The sequence below is a fragment of the Giraffa tippelskirchi genome, chromosome 14 (genome assembly GCF_054371585.1).
Source record: "Giraffa tippelskirchi isolate mGirTip1 chromosome 14, T2T-mGirTip1v1.2.pri, whole genome shotgun sequence".
NCBI lineage: Eukaryota > Metazoa > Chordata > Mammalia > Artiodactyla > Giraffidae > Giraffa > Giraffa tippelskirchi.
In genome coordinates this window covers 19,632,386-19,645,660 of record NC_137288.1, presented here as the reverse complement: position 1 = coordinate 19,645,660, position 13,275 = coordinate 19,632,386, and the positions used below count along the sequence as shown (strand labels likewise).

The following is a 13,275-nucleotide window of genomic DNA, read 5'->3' as shown; positions in this document are numbered from 1 at the left end:
AATAGATCCAAAAACTCTACCAATTTCTTTTCAGACAACACTGTACATAACCATAACATGATTATCAAAATCAGAAAATTAGCAATGATGCAAAACTATTAAAGTACAATTTTTCAGATTTTGCTAATCATGGATGGATGTCCTTTTCCTGGTCCACAGTGTTTGTTAGCAACCTCAATCTCACCATAATTCCATCCCAAACCTCTACACTCTGAACTGGGTCACTCAGAGCTTCTTCTAATTGTTTGGCAAAGAATGTTTTCTCTTATCACTTTTCTATTGTGTAGTACTCCTTCCTTCTGGAACATTCTTCATCTCCTACTTACTATGCCACATATATATGATAAAATATTATTCAGCTGTGAGAAAGAAAGAAATCATGTCACATGTGACATGGATGGACCTTGAGAGCATTTTGCTAAGTGAAATAAATCAAACAGAGAAAGACAAATATTATATGACTTTCCTTACAGGTGGAATCTGAAAAGGCCAAGTTCATTGAAATAGAGTAGAGTGGTGCTTGCCTGATTCTGGGGACGGGGAGAAATGGGGAGATGCTGGTCAAAGTGTGCAAGCCTCTAGTTATAAGATGAAGGCTTCCTTGGTGGTCCAGAGGTTAAGACTGCACTTCCACTGCAGGGGTCACAGGTTCAATCCCTGGTCGGGGAAGTTCTGTATGCCATGAGAAGCAGCCAAAAAAAGAAAAAAATAGATGAATACGTTCTGGGGATCTAATGTACAACATGGTAACTATAGATAAAATACTGTATTATACACTTGAAATTTGCTAGGAGAGTAGATGTTAAATGTTCACAGTACACCAAAAATAAACAGATAACTGTGTAAGGTGATGGAGGTGTTAACTACCCCTGTACAGATTTAGACTCAGAGACGCTGTGTGTTATGCTTTGTAGCTCAGTCATCTCTGACTCTTTGCAATCCTTTGGACTACAGCCTGCCAGGCTACTCTGTCCATGGGAGTTTTTCAGGCAAGAATACTGGAGTGGGTTGCCATTTCCTCCTCCAGGGAATATTGCTGACTCAGGGATCAAACCCAGATCTCCTGTGTCTTTTGCATTGCAGGTAGATTCTTTATTCCACTAAGCCACTTGGGAAACCCAATAGTAGTAATCAATTCACAATATGTAAGTGTATCAACTCACTTTGTTGTATACCTTAAAGTCACATCACATTATATGTAAATTATATGTCAATAAAGCTGGGGGGAGGAGGCAGAATTCAGAATTCAAAGTTGTCTGCAACAGAAACAAAGATTAGAAGAAACACAAAAGATGGATTTAAATTAGTAGAATTGGGGAAAAAACATATACAGCAAACTTTGAAGATGTAGAACCAAAAAAAGGAAAGGATTTCAATGATACTCTTTTTGGATGCATAGCATTTAATCAAATCAAATACATAATTCAAATTCATTTTACCTGATTCTCTTTAGTTTTTTTAAATATGGTTATTATAAAATGCAAATGGATATATATGTGGCTCAAAATATATTTCTACCACACACATCATGCTAGATTATTACCTCTTTGGATATATATGCTTTTCTTAACCAATTTATGTCCTGCACCCAGAAAAATTTCTGAATATTTAATACATATCGAAGAAGGAAAGGAGGAAGGAAGGAGTGAGGGCAGGCGGATGCAGTTAGGGATGATTCCGCATATTAACATTTAAGTTGTCAAGCGCAAAATAAAGGATTCTTCCCTTTTCTTTGCCTTTCTACCACAACTAAATTGACAGGGGGTTGATTTATTCAGGAAATTGAGCATAAAGATGCTGATATTTTCACACGGTATCGCCAGGAAAATTAAGAAATGACTCCTTTCATGAAAAGCTCAGCAAAGTGCATTACAGAGCCGGGTTGTGAGAATCTACTGAAGGCTTACCGTCCTTTGGGGCGAAGCTTTCCTCACAGGTGAGCAGACGGCTATTTGGAGACTGCGCATGCGCTGCCCAGCACGGAGCCCCTCCCAGCCCTGCAGGAGGGGACTAGGCAGGTTTCTTAAACGCCAGAGGTGGGCTTCCTTCAGTCGTCAACGCGTCTTTCTGGGTTATTTTTAAAGAATAATGAACCAAGATGACTCACCCACAGCCCTGCAGGAAAGGAACAAACCGAAGTGGTAGCTAATATATGGTTTGCAGAGTCGACTTTTAAGAAAAATCAACCCACCCTGCTTCTCTGCCTGCTTAGAAGACGGTTCTTCCTCCATCAACAAGTGGAACCATCAACAGGACAGAGTCAAGATGTAGGGGACACACAAAACTTTCTCTCTCTTTTTTAAGGTATGGGTTCTTTTATTACCCAAGTGTTGCTCAGTTTTTCAGAAACACACGTTTTTACATAAAATGAGATATTTCTTACGTTTCCTTTTTCTCTTTGCTACCTTTTCTTCTGTGGAACTCTGATTGAAAGAGACTCACATTTGCATGATTTGGCAGGTGGTTGCAAATCATTAACAAACAATGAATTCTTAGGAAAAACAAGAGTATGGTCTTTGAGTAAATAATAAATATGGAATACCATCCAAACTTCTATTGCTTTTACATCCGCATGCATGCATGCATGCTAAGTTGCTTCAGTCGTGTCCAACTCTGTGCAACCCTACAGATTGTAGCCCACCAGGCTCCTCTGCCCATGGGGATTCTCCAGGCAAGAATACTGGAAAGGATTACATGCCTTCCTCCAGAGTATCTTCCCAACCCAAGCATCGAACTGGAGTCTCTTGTAGCTCCTACATTGCAGGTAGATTCTCTACTGGTGAGCCACTACAGAAGCCCAGGAGCAATCTTACATCCACTTAAAGAAGTGGATTTATTACCCAGGTATTTTCACTATATTTTTGTTTCCAAAATCTCTATCATATGACAGACTAGGATAAAAGGATAAGAAAATTGCTTTCCAAAAACATGAGCATTTTCTGCAGCCCATCAGGCTCCTCCGTCCATGGAATTCTCCAGGCAAGAATACTGGAGAGGGGAGCCATTCCCTTCTCCAGGGAATCTTCCTGACCCAGGGATCAAACCCAGATCTCCCATTCCAGGCAAATTCTTTATTGTTTGAGCTACCAGGGAAGCCCAGCTTGTAAACTAAACTCACTTACATGTCAAACCTTTTCCCATCCTCTCAACACCATCTTTCAAGTGAACAATAAAAAGCCAAATAGCAAAACCAGCTTTTTCGATGATCCAATGGATGTTGGCAATTTGATCTCTGGATCCTCTGCCTTTTCTAAAACCAGCTTGAACATCTGGAAGTTCACAGTTCACGTACTGTTGAAGCCTGGCTTGGAGAATTTTGAGAATTACTTTGCTAGCATGTGAGATGAGTGCAAATGTGTGGTAGTTTGAGCATTCTTTGGCATTGCCTTTCTTTGGGATTGGAATGAAAACTGACTTTTTCCAGTCCTGTGGCCACTGCTGAGTTTTCCAAATTTGCTGGCATATTGAGTGCAGCACATTCACAGCATCATCTTTTAGGATTTGAAATAGCTCAACTGGAATCCATCACCTCCACTAGCTTTGTTCGTAGTGATGCTTCCCCAGGCCCACTTGACTTTGCATTCCAGGATGTCTGGCTCTAAGTGAGTGATCACGCCATCATGATTATTTGGGTCATGAAGATCTTTTTTGTATAGTTCTTCTGTGTATCCTTGCCACCTCTTTTTAATATCTTATGCTTCTGTTAGGTCCATACTATTTCTGTCCTTAATTGTGCCCATCTTTGCATGAAATGTTCCCTTGGTATTTCTAATTTTCCTGAAGAGATCTCTAGTCTTTCCCACTCTATTGTTTTCCTCTATTTCTTTTTGCTCTACTTCTAGTCTTTCTTAAAGAGATGGGAATACCAGACCACCTGACCTGCTTGGTAAAAAATCTGTATGCAGGTCAAGAACAACAGTTAGAACTGGACATGGAACAACCGACTGGTTCCAAATGGGAAAAGGAGTACATCAAGGCTGTATATTGTCACCCTGCTTATTTAACTTATATGCAGGGTACATCATGAGGAATGCTGGGCTGGATGAAGCACAAGCTGGAATCAAGATTGCTGGAAGAAATATCAATAACCTCAGATATGCAAATGACACCACCCTTATGGCAGAAAGCAAAGAAGAACTAAAGAGCCTCTTGATGAAAGTGAAAAAGGAGAGTCAAAAAGTTGGCTTAAGACTCAACATTCAGAAAACTAAGATCATGGTGTCCAGTCCCATCACTTCATGGCAAATAGATGGGGAAACAATGGAAACAGTGAGAGACTTTATTTTTGGGGGCTCCATAATCACTGCAGATGGTGACCACAGCCATGAAATTAAGATGCTTGCTCCTCAGAAGAAAAGCTATGACCAATCTAGACAGCATATTAAAAATTAGCAGAGACATTACTTTGCCAACAAAAGTCTGTCTAGCCAAAGATATGCTTTTTCCAGTAGTCATATATGGATGTGAGAGTTGGACTATAGGGAAAGCTGAGTGCCGAAGAAATGATGCTTTTGAACTGTGGTGTTGGACTCTTGGACTGAGTCCCTTGGACTGGAAGGAGATCCAACCAGTCCATCCTAAAGGAGATCAGTCCTGAGTGTTCATTGGAAAGACTGATGTTGAAGCTGAAACTCCAATCCTTTGGCCACCTGATGCGAAGAACTGACTCATTGGAAAAGACCCTGATGCTGGGAAAGATTGAAGGCAGGAGGAGAAGGGGACAACAGAGGATGAGATGATTGGATGGCATCACCGACTCAATGGACATGAGTTTAAGTAAGCCCCGGGAGTTGGTGATGGACATGGAAGCCTAGCGTGCTGCAAAGGGTAGCAAAGGGTCAGACACAACTGAGCGACTGAACTGAACAAAACCAGGAAGAAGAGAGGGACAGTATACAAAAGAACATCCTCAGTTCAATAAAAAGCTGTGATTTCTCATCCAGCCAACACTTCCCAGGACTTTATTAAATCACATACTTATGTGGTTACACAACTCCAGGGCCAGGTAGCGTTCTAAGGATGCTACAAAGGAGCTAAATGACTAAATCCGCTGAAAAATGACAGAGACTGAAATCCAAGCGAGTTTCAAAGTCCATGTTTCCACTCTAAGGAGGCTGATATCTCGCTGTTTTTGTGAAACCACCAGCAATTTCCAGGCCATGTTCAGCAGTCATCACCAAAGAAATCTATCATTGTCATTGGCCACTCATCCTTAAGGAAAGTGTGGGCCCAGTTCCTCTTCTTTAGGAGCACTTAGGAGAGTCCAATTTTTTTTTTCTTTTTAATTGGAGGATAATTGCTTTACAATGTTGTGCTGGTTTCTGCCATACATCAACATGAATCAGTCGTAGGTATACTTTTAAACCTCCCTCCCATCTCCCACCCCATCCCACCCCGCTAGGTTGTCACAGAGCACAGGGTTTGCGCTCCCGGTGTCATATGGCAAATTCCCACTGGCTGTGTATTTTACATATGGCAATGCATATGTTTCTAGGCTGCTCTCCCAGTTTGTTCCACCTTTTCTCTCCCTGACTATGTCCACAAGTCTTTTCACTATGGCTACAGAAGAGCCCACTATTTTTTAGAGCTGTGCCTCTTACTAGAGTTGTGCTTCCCCTAGTGGCTCAGACTATAAAGAATCCTCCTGCAATGTGGCAGATCTGGGTTCGATCCCTGGAGAAGGAAATGACTCTAGTATTCTTGCCTGGAAAATTTCATGGGCAGAGAAGCCTGGGCTACAGTCCATAGGGTCACAAAGAGTCAGACATGACTAAGCAACTAACAGTTTCACTTACTAGAGTAGAGCAAGAATATTATGCTGTGTTGCTTGAGGCTGTGTGTTTTTCAACCCAAAAGCTTTTCCAATCCTGATCACAAACACTGTATTTGAGCTCACTACCCATTGGAACAGCCCAGTTCATTTCATATACCATTAGTAGTTTCATTCCTTGACTTTAAAACCCTCTTCCCAGTATCTTCAAATAGCAGAGAAATATTTTGGATAACAGCAATAATCCCTGACCACAAATAACTGTAAGCAAAACTGCTGAAACCAGAGAGGATGTAGAAATATTATCATCCTCTTGCAGAAAGGAAAATAAATGGTTAAATGCAAAGTGGGAGGAAGCCAAGCAGGGATTGATGGGAAGTTGTTACATGTAGGTTTTTCACTCACTGGTGAAATGCTTGAGTTTTCTGTATATCAAAAACCCAAAAAATTATTTCACACTGCGAAGAAAACAGGGAACAAAGGCAGAGAGGCTGCTATGAACTTTCACCATGTTGGCCATGGCTTTTTGGATGTGTAGGGTGTAAATGCACAGAGAAGTATATAGAATTGCAAGTGCCTTTGGTTAACATGAAAAAGTTATTATTATAAGTGACTCAAGATAAGACCAACCCACAGTCTGTTTTATCCTCTCCTGCATTCAAGCCACAGAAAGTGGCTGAACCAGGTCCAAACTCTGCAGGACTTACCAGGCTGACATGCTGCCCTGATGGTCAGACCTGAACCAACCCTGGGTCTCAGCTTCTCCCGTACAACCCTGAAGACCTAGAGCTGATGCCTGTGGTCAGGCTTCCTTTCAGTTCTGCTAATAACGTCTGGTCAGATTTGTCACATCTGCTCAGAGACATACAGTCCTGATTTAAACATTCAGTGACAGAGCAGCAGAACCAAAGCTAGATGCCAGAAGCTAAATCTGCCTCTAGGGAAAGTCAAAACACATATTTACTACTTCGGTCTTTATCTACACCCCGACTTTTCTGCCAGAAATATAAGACTAGCAACGAGTCTCAAGACCAGATTTAGCTTGACTGCACTTTCTGAGATTGTGACAGTCGTAGAGAATTGAAACTGCTATTCTAAACCCTTAGTTACAGAATTCTCCCTCCATGTGTCAGTACAGACTCTGACTAACCACTCCCTCTCCTATTCTGTATCTGAAGACTTGATAACCAGACCACAGAGAAAGTCTTTTTATTCATTTTGTCCCAGTTAAGAAAGTACTGAGTTTCCCTAAATCAGTGGTTTTATTAGCAGTGGAATCCTTTCTTTAAATGATAGTTTATAATGTGAGCCTTTTTCAAAATCTTTTTTTGTGGACCAGAAAGCCCTTTACTTTGATGAGAGTCACTCTGATGGAGAAAGGACCAGAGGTAAAAGCAGCCCCTGACTGTCCTGCCCCTGCCCACCTGCTGCTTTTTCTGTAGAAGCCCAGCAGAGGCAGAGTTTGAGACCAGTGACCTGGATAAGAAGAAGGGCATCTCTGAAAGGGCACTTTGATCTGATGGCAAAAGTCCCACTGACCACACTTTACTTCCACAATGGGCCAGCAGCTACCACACCACACCACACCACCTACATCCTCAGGTTATCCTGCGGTGATGCTAAACCTCTAAACAACCTTAGAAGCACAGGTCAAAGGTTGTGACCTCAGAAGAAGAAAATAATCCTTCGTATTTGCTTATATTCATCGAGCTTAGGACACTTTGCAATGTGCTGTATCTTGCTTATTACAACCACTGAACTCTGTTTCCTCATGGTCGGGTCAATGCCCATTCAGCAACATTTCTCTACAATTCACACAGTGTGTAGCATAAAGGAGGCTAAATTTTATCAGGTTGCTCTGAATTAAAGGACTGCCCTGGTGGCTCAGACAGTAAAGCATCTGCCTACAATGTGGGAGACCCACGTTCAATCCCTGGGTTGGGAAGAGCCCCTGAAGAAGGAAATGGCACCCTACTCCAGTACTCTTGCCTGAAACATTCCAAGGATGGAGGAACCTGGTAGGCTATAGTCCATGGGGTCATAAAGAGTCAGACACGACTGAGCAACTTCACTTTTCACTTTCTGAATTAAATGTTTCCTAAAAACAAGCAAATAAACAGAAAAGTGCCTTAAATTCGGAGCTGGCCCATGCCCCCTTCAACTTATTACTGGGAGAACAGCATGGAACCCCAGTTTCCCACCAAGGAAAGTCTGCTCAGTGGCCCGTTGCCCTTTACTTCACTGGTGAAAATGAACAGAATTCTGCCCCTGTGTGAAGAGCTGCAGAAACACTAGATGAACGTCTTCAGCACTTGGAGCATCTGGTGTCCCAGGACGTCTCGTCTGGTCAGCATTTGGTTTGTCCTTCTGTCTGTCTCCACGTAAAAACAGAGCAGGCATTTGCTTAACTTGCGGAATTTACAGCTACTTCTCCGTATTGTGTTCCTTTGCCATTAAAGGGTTTAGAGTCTGATTTTCCTGACAAGCTCCTTTTCATCAATAGACTGTGAGAAGCGACAGCAGGAAAACAGAGAGACGCATGAGGGGAGAGCAATTATTTCCATTTCCTAGCAAAGGCATTGCGTGAAGCAGAATTCATGAAGCCAAATGCGCTGTCTCCTCCACAAACAGCACACTCACTCCTGAGCTGGTGGCAAGGGGTCAAGAAGATTGCCACAGCAGACCTGCCAGATTATAGCAGAAAGTGTGGGAAGAGCCTACTCATTCTAGGGGTGGACCCTTGTGCTGGTGAATGAAACAGCTGGAGGAGAACATTCTGGAAACTTCCAAGCTACTTTCAGCACAGTAAATCTGGGGGCTAACATAAGCAATGTCTAGGGGTTCTAGGGTTAGCAGTCCTATCCTGATGCAAATGTTGGAACATTATCTTCTCTAAAAAGATGACTGCATCTAATGCAACGTTATTCATCAATCTCATGAAAACCAGGTTTTAAGCTTCCAAACAAAGAAACTTTCTTGAGTGTGTAGAGTCCAAAGAAGGGGCTCCCATGTTTATCACACCTAAGAATGATGGAGAGGCTTCCCTGGTGGCCCTAGTGGTTAAGAACCTGCCTGCCAACGCAGGAGACCTGAGAGACAGCACGTTTGATCCCTGGATGGGGAGGATGTCCAGGAGGAGAGCATGGAACCCACTCCAGTATTCTTGCCTGAAGAACCCCATGGACAGAGGATTGGCAGGCTACTGTCCACAGGGTCGCAAAGAGTCTGGACACAATTGAAGCGACGTTAGCAGGCACATGAGAATGGTGGAAGTATTAATACCTGAACTCCCAGGCCAAGTAAATGCGAATATGGATTCCAGCCGAGGTCCAGAGAAAGAGCCGCGTCACTGAGCTGGGAGTCTCCACCCCTGGGAGTCTCCCCAAAGCCGACCACAGCAGTAATAGGCACGAACCCAGTAGGCCTGTGTAAAGAACTGGGCCTTCCAGGAAAACATAGAATTAATCTCCCTTGATGTATGGCTTAACCCGCAAGTGCGGGGGAGGGAGTGGAGAACAGACACGCCCCTCTTTCATTCCGCCTTGTATGACGTCATAGCAGGCACCCCTTCAGCCCTCATTCGCGCCTGTAAATTTCTCTTGAGGTCAAACCTCAATCCGAGCTCAGTTCCTCGTCCCTGTCGGCCTCATCTGCCCTCCCTTCCTCCTGATCTCTAAGCTCCAGCCACGCTGGCCTCCTGTCCACGGACCATCTGAGCATCGGCACACACTGTTCTCTCCGGCCCCCTCCCCGGCTCATCCACGCACCTTCAGCCCAGACGGAAGAGGGGTACCTTCTTCCCGCCTGCCGCCAGCCTAAACCAGGGCCTCTTTTGACCTCTCCTGGGCGCTCTGCTTTTCTCCTGCAGCTTCTCAGGCTCCGAGTCTGTGTTTAGTGGCTGCCCCACTCGTACTGTAAACCTCTCGAGACCAAGGACTGTGTGGACTTCATCCCTGCATTGCTGGGTCTAGAATCATGCACGGCGAACGTTGGTGCTCAGTCCCGTTTTTCTTTTCTTAGTATTCAGTGAGTTCGTGAATGAGTTATGTACCATGAATAGAAGGAAAAGGAAATGTAGTCACGACAAGACCAGCGCAGAGCAGAGTGAGCCAGGAGAAGAGGGGAGGTCTGGGGGACGCTTCCCACGGAGAGGAGGCAGAAAGGCAAGAGTGAAGGAGGAGCTGTCTGCCGGGAGAGAATAGCCTTAGGCGGAGACAGGATCAGAGTGGGGCAAGGTCTGTCTTACACACACACACACACACACACACACACACACACACACACACACGCCCCTGAGTACAGAAACCTGCTGTCCTCTGTCTGCTCTTTGACTTGATGACTTCTAGTGACCGAGAGGGCTTGGTGTCCCCTTGCCAGGACTAGACTTTGGACAGGCTTCTTGTCACCCGGCCCTGCCCTCTCTTCCCTGAGAGCACCTGCTCTAGGAAAACTTGTCACTGCCATTGCCCCTTTGAGATACACATCTTTTTGAAAAGCCTCTTCCTGGTTTTACCACTTAGGACTGTCTTTCTCTAGGACCTGGGAGCCACGCCTGGCAAGTGGGGTCTTCAAGGAAGAGATTCCGAATCCCTCTGTTAGTCCAGGGGGTAAAACCACATTCTGTCCTGAAGCTATGACAAAGTTGACTTTGCCTTTGGGGAAGGCCGATTAACAAACACAGTGGCCTAGGTCCCCACTCCCACCCCAGCTCTTAAAATCCGCCTAGCCCGTGTTTTCATGGAATTCAGGCTGAATTCTGGCCCCTGGTCTCTGTTGCAACAGCAAGAGTAAAGTCTTCTTTATGTGTGTCTGGAGCAATGTTGCTTTGATGCTATAAAAGAAGCTTGAAACATCCTCCATAATTTCTTAAAACAAAAAGGAGCATTTACATTACAAAATGAACTGTGTTTGGTTTCTATGAAACAAGAAGGAAAGGGAAACCCTTTACATTAAAATAGCATCTGATTTTTTTTCTAAATAAATGAAGCCTATTTTTAGATGTGTATATGCTTCTAGAATGGTTCCAGGTTTGTGAAGTGAAGAGACAGAATTGTAAGCTGGTTCCTGAGTTTTACTTGGATTCTGCAGGACACAGATTCACCAGATCCTGTGAGGAAGTGGGTGCATTCTGGATGATTTAAAATCCAGGTCCAAACCGGTGGTACTTCGGTGGCCCCGATGCAGCGTTTCCAACAGGTCACTGAGGTACCAATGAAGACACATTTAAGGATGAAAACAAAAGTCTGTCCACAAAACAAAGAAACTAAAGCCAGCACTTAAACTGAGTTCATCTGTTAGAATCAGAGGAATTTGCAATAAATCCAAAGCGAATCAAAATGGATGAAGAAAAGAATAAAATCAGTGGCAAACACTGTCTTTCCCCACCAGTGATGCGAGCTCTGCCTGTGGGGAGGACAGACGGGCTTGACCCCCTAAGCGCTCCCCCACCCCGCCCCTGATGGCCAGCCCAGAGTCCACTCCAGCCTCGCCCAGGAGGCCAGGTAGCCCCACTCCTGCCTGCAAGCCCAGCTTCTTAGGCGCCTAAGGCATTGCCCCCGCACCCACCCTTTCCTCTAATTAGCTGGTAATAAAAGTTAATGAATAGCACTGATTACTTAAAATTCTTTTATAGTTTCTAACTAATGTAACAATATGCAAAACAAAATAAGAACTATAACTGTTGGAAAGCAGATAGCAAAAAGGTCCTTGGTGGTGGCGGTTTAGTCACTAAGTCATGTCTGACTCTTTGTGACCCTGTGGACTACAGCCCACCAGGCTTCTCTGTCCATGGGAATCTCCAGGCAAGAATACTGGAGTGTGTTGCCATTTCCTTCTCAAGGGAAATCTTCCCAACCCAAGGATCAAACGCATGTCTCCAGCATTGCAGATTATTTACTGACTGAATCACCAGGAAAGCCCAACAGAAAGGCCTTTATACATATAGAAATTAATAATATGTAATAACAAGGATGAGGAGAAAGAGGACAAGGAGAGGAAGAAAAATATTTGAGAGCTTGAAATCTATAAAATATAGTGGGCTAACCATTTTATGTACATCATTAATATTCCCAACAATCCTACAGAATTTATTAAAAATAAACCCTTAGAATATCAGCAATCAACAATTAGAACATATAATAGTAAAATAATTTGTAATAACCACCTACAAAATAAAATACCTCTGGACAAGCATAACAAAAAAATAAATCAGGAATTAGGAAACTTCACTTAAAAATATAAAACTTTCCTGAGAGGTTAAAGAATATTTAAATAAAAAGAGAACCACACTGAGACACTTAATGAGAAGGCAGCGTACTGGAAGGATAAAGATTCTTCTAAAAATTATTTTATACATTAACTTTAATACCAATCAAAATCTTAATGTGAGTTTTGGAGAATATCACAGAATGATTATCAAGGCGATATGAAAAAAGCACACCTGTCAAGAGGAGCAAAGAAAATTTTAAAAATTAGTATCAGGAGTGTTCTAAATGTTATACATGCTAAACGTTAGATAATGCTATTTTTAACATTATTATGATTAAGTACAAAGCTGCAGATTGATAAATATAAAAGCAGTAACTCAGAAAGAGAATTAATGCAAATATATTGATTTCTTAAAAGTTGACAGATACTTACTGTGCACAGCTCTGTACCCAGCTCTGTGCTGGCCCGGGGTGCACAGCAGAACACAAAGGAGATACGGTTCCTGGCCTCAGTGAAGATACGTAGAAAACAAGAAAATAATAGTATATAATTTTAAATTTTCAGTTCACAAGGTAGAGAAAAGAACAGGCAAGAGAAAGCCAAAGTAAAGAGCTGGAGAAAGCATTTCCAGGTTCAGTGGGGAAGCGGAGGCTGAAGGATGGAGACGCGGCCACGTGTAGGGGAAGCAGCCAAGCACAGGCTGGGGGGTGGACGGGGCAGCGAGGGGCCTTTGGGAGGGAGAGAAAGCCCTGCCTGAGATGAATCTGTTCACGGCAGAAACAGAGACACAGATGTGGAGAACAAACGTGTAGACACCAAGGGGGAAGAGGAGATGAAAACTGGGAGATTGGGATTGACGCACACACACTACTCTGTACAAAACAGACATCTGAGGAGAACCTGCTGTACAGCACAGGGAAAAAGAAAGAAGGTGCGGTCTGTCTCTGGGATATATGTTACGTCAGCCTGAAAAATGCATTCCAGTGTATATTAGGTGCAGACAAATACTGTTTGATGACACTTATTCAAGGTACCTAGAACAGTCAAATTCATAGTCAGAAGGTATACTGGCAAAGGCGAGGGCCCTGGGGTTGCAGGGTGGAGAAGGGGACCAGGGACTCAGTGTTTATTGGGGCCAGAGTTTCAGTTCAGGAAAGTGAAAAATTCTGGAGAAGGATGATGGTGAGAGTTTGACAACAATGTGACTGTTTTGCCACAGAACTGTACTGTGAAATATGGTTAAAATGAAAGAAAGTGAAGTTGCTCAGTCGTGTCCAACTCTTTGCAACTCCATGGAT

At 43.4% G+C, this 13,275-nt stretch overlaps 2 long non-coding RNA genes across 2 annotated transcripts; one reads left to right on the top strand and one right to left on the bottom strand.

Moving 5' to 3' along the window:
* Positions 1 to 453: 453 nt before the first annotated feature.
* On the bottom strand, positions 454 to 9,250 carry LOC145534721 (uncharacterized). The gene is made up of 3 exons (XR_014074902.1): positions 9,053 to 9,250; positions 1,908 to 2,115; positions 454 to 672 (listed from the first exon to the last, which is right to left on the bottom strand). It is a non-coding gene; the product is annotated as an uncharacterized LOC145534721 (long non-coding RNA).
* A 74-nt stretch (positions 9,251 to 9,324) lies between these two features.
* LOC145534722 (uncharacterized) lies at positions 9,325 to 11,377 on the top strand. The gene is made up of 2 exons (XR_014074903.1): positions 9,325 to 9,796; positions 10,859 to 11,377. It is a non-coding gene; the product is annotated as an uncharacterized LOC145534722 (long non-coding RNA).
* Positions 11,378 to 13,275: the final 1,898 nt, after the last annotated feature.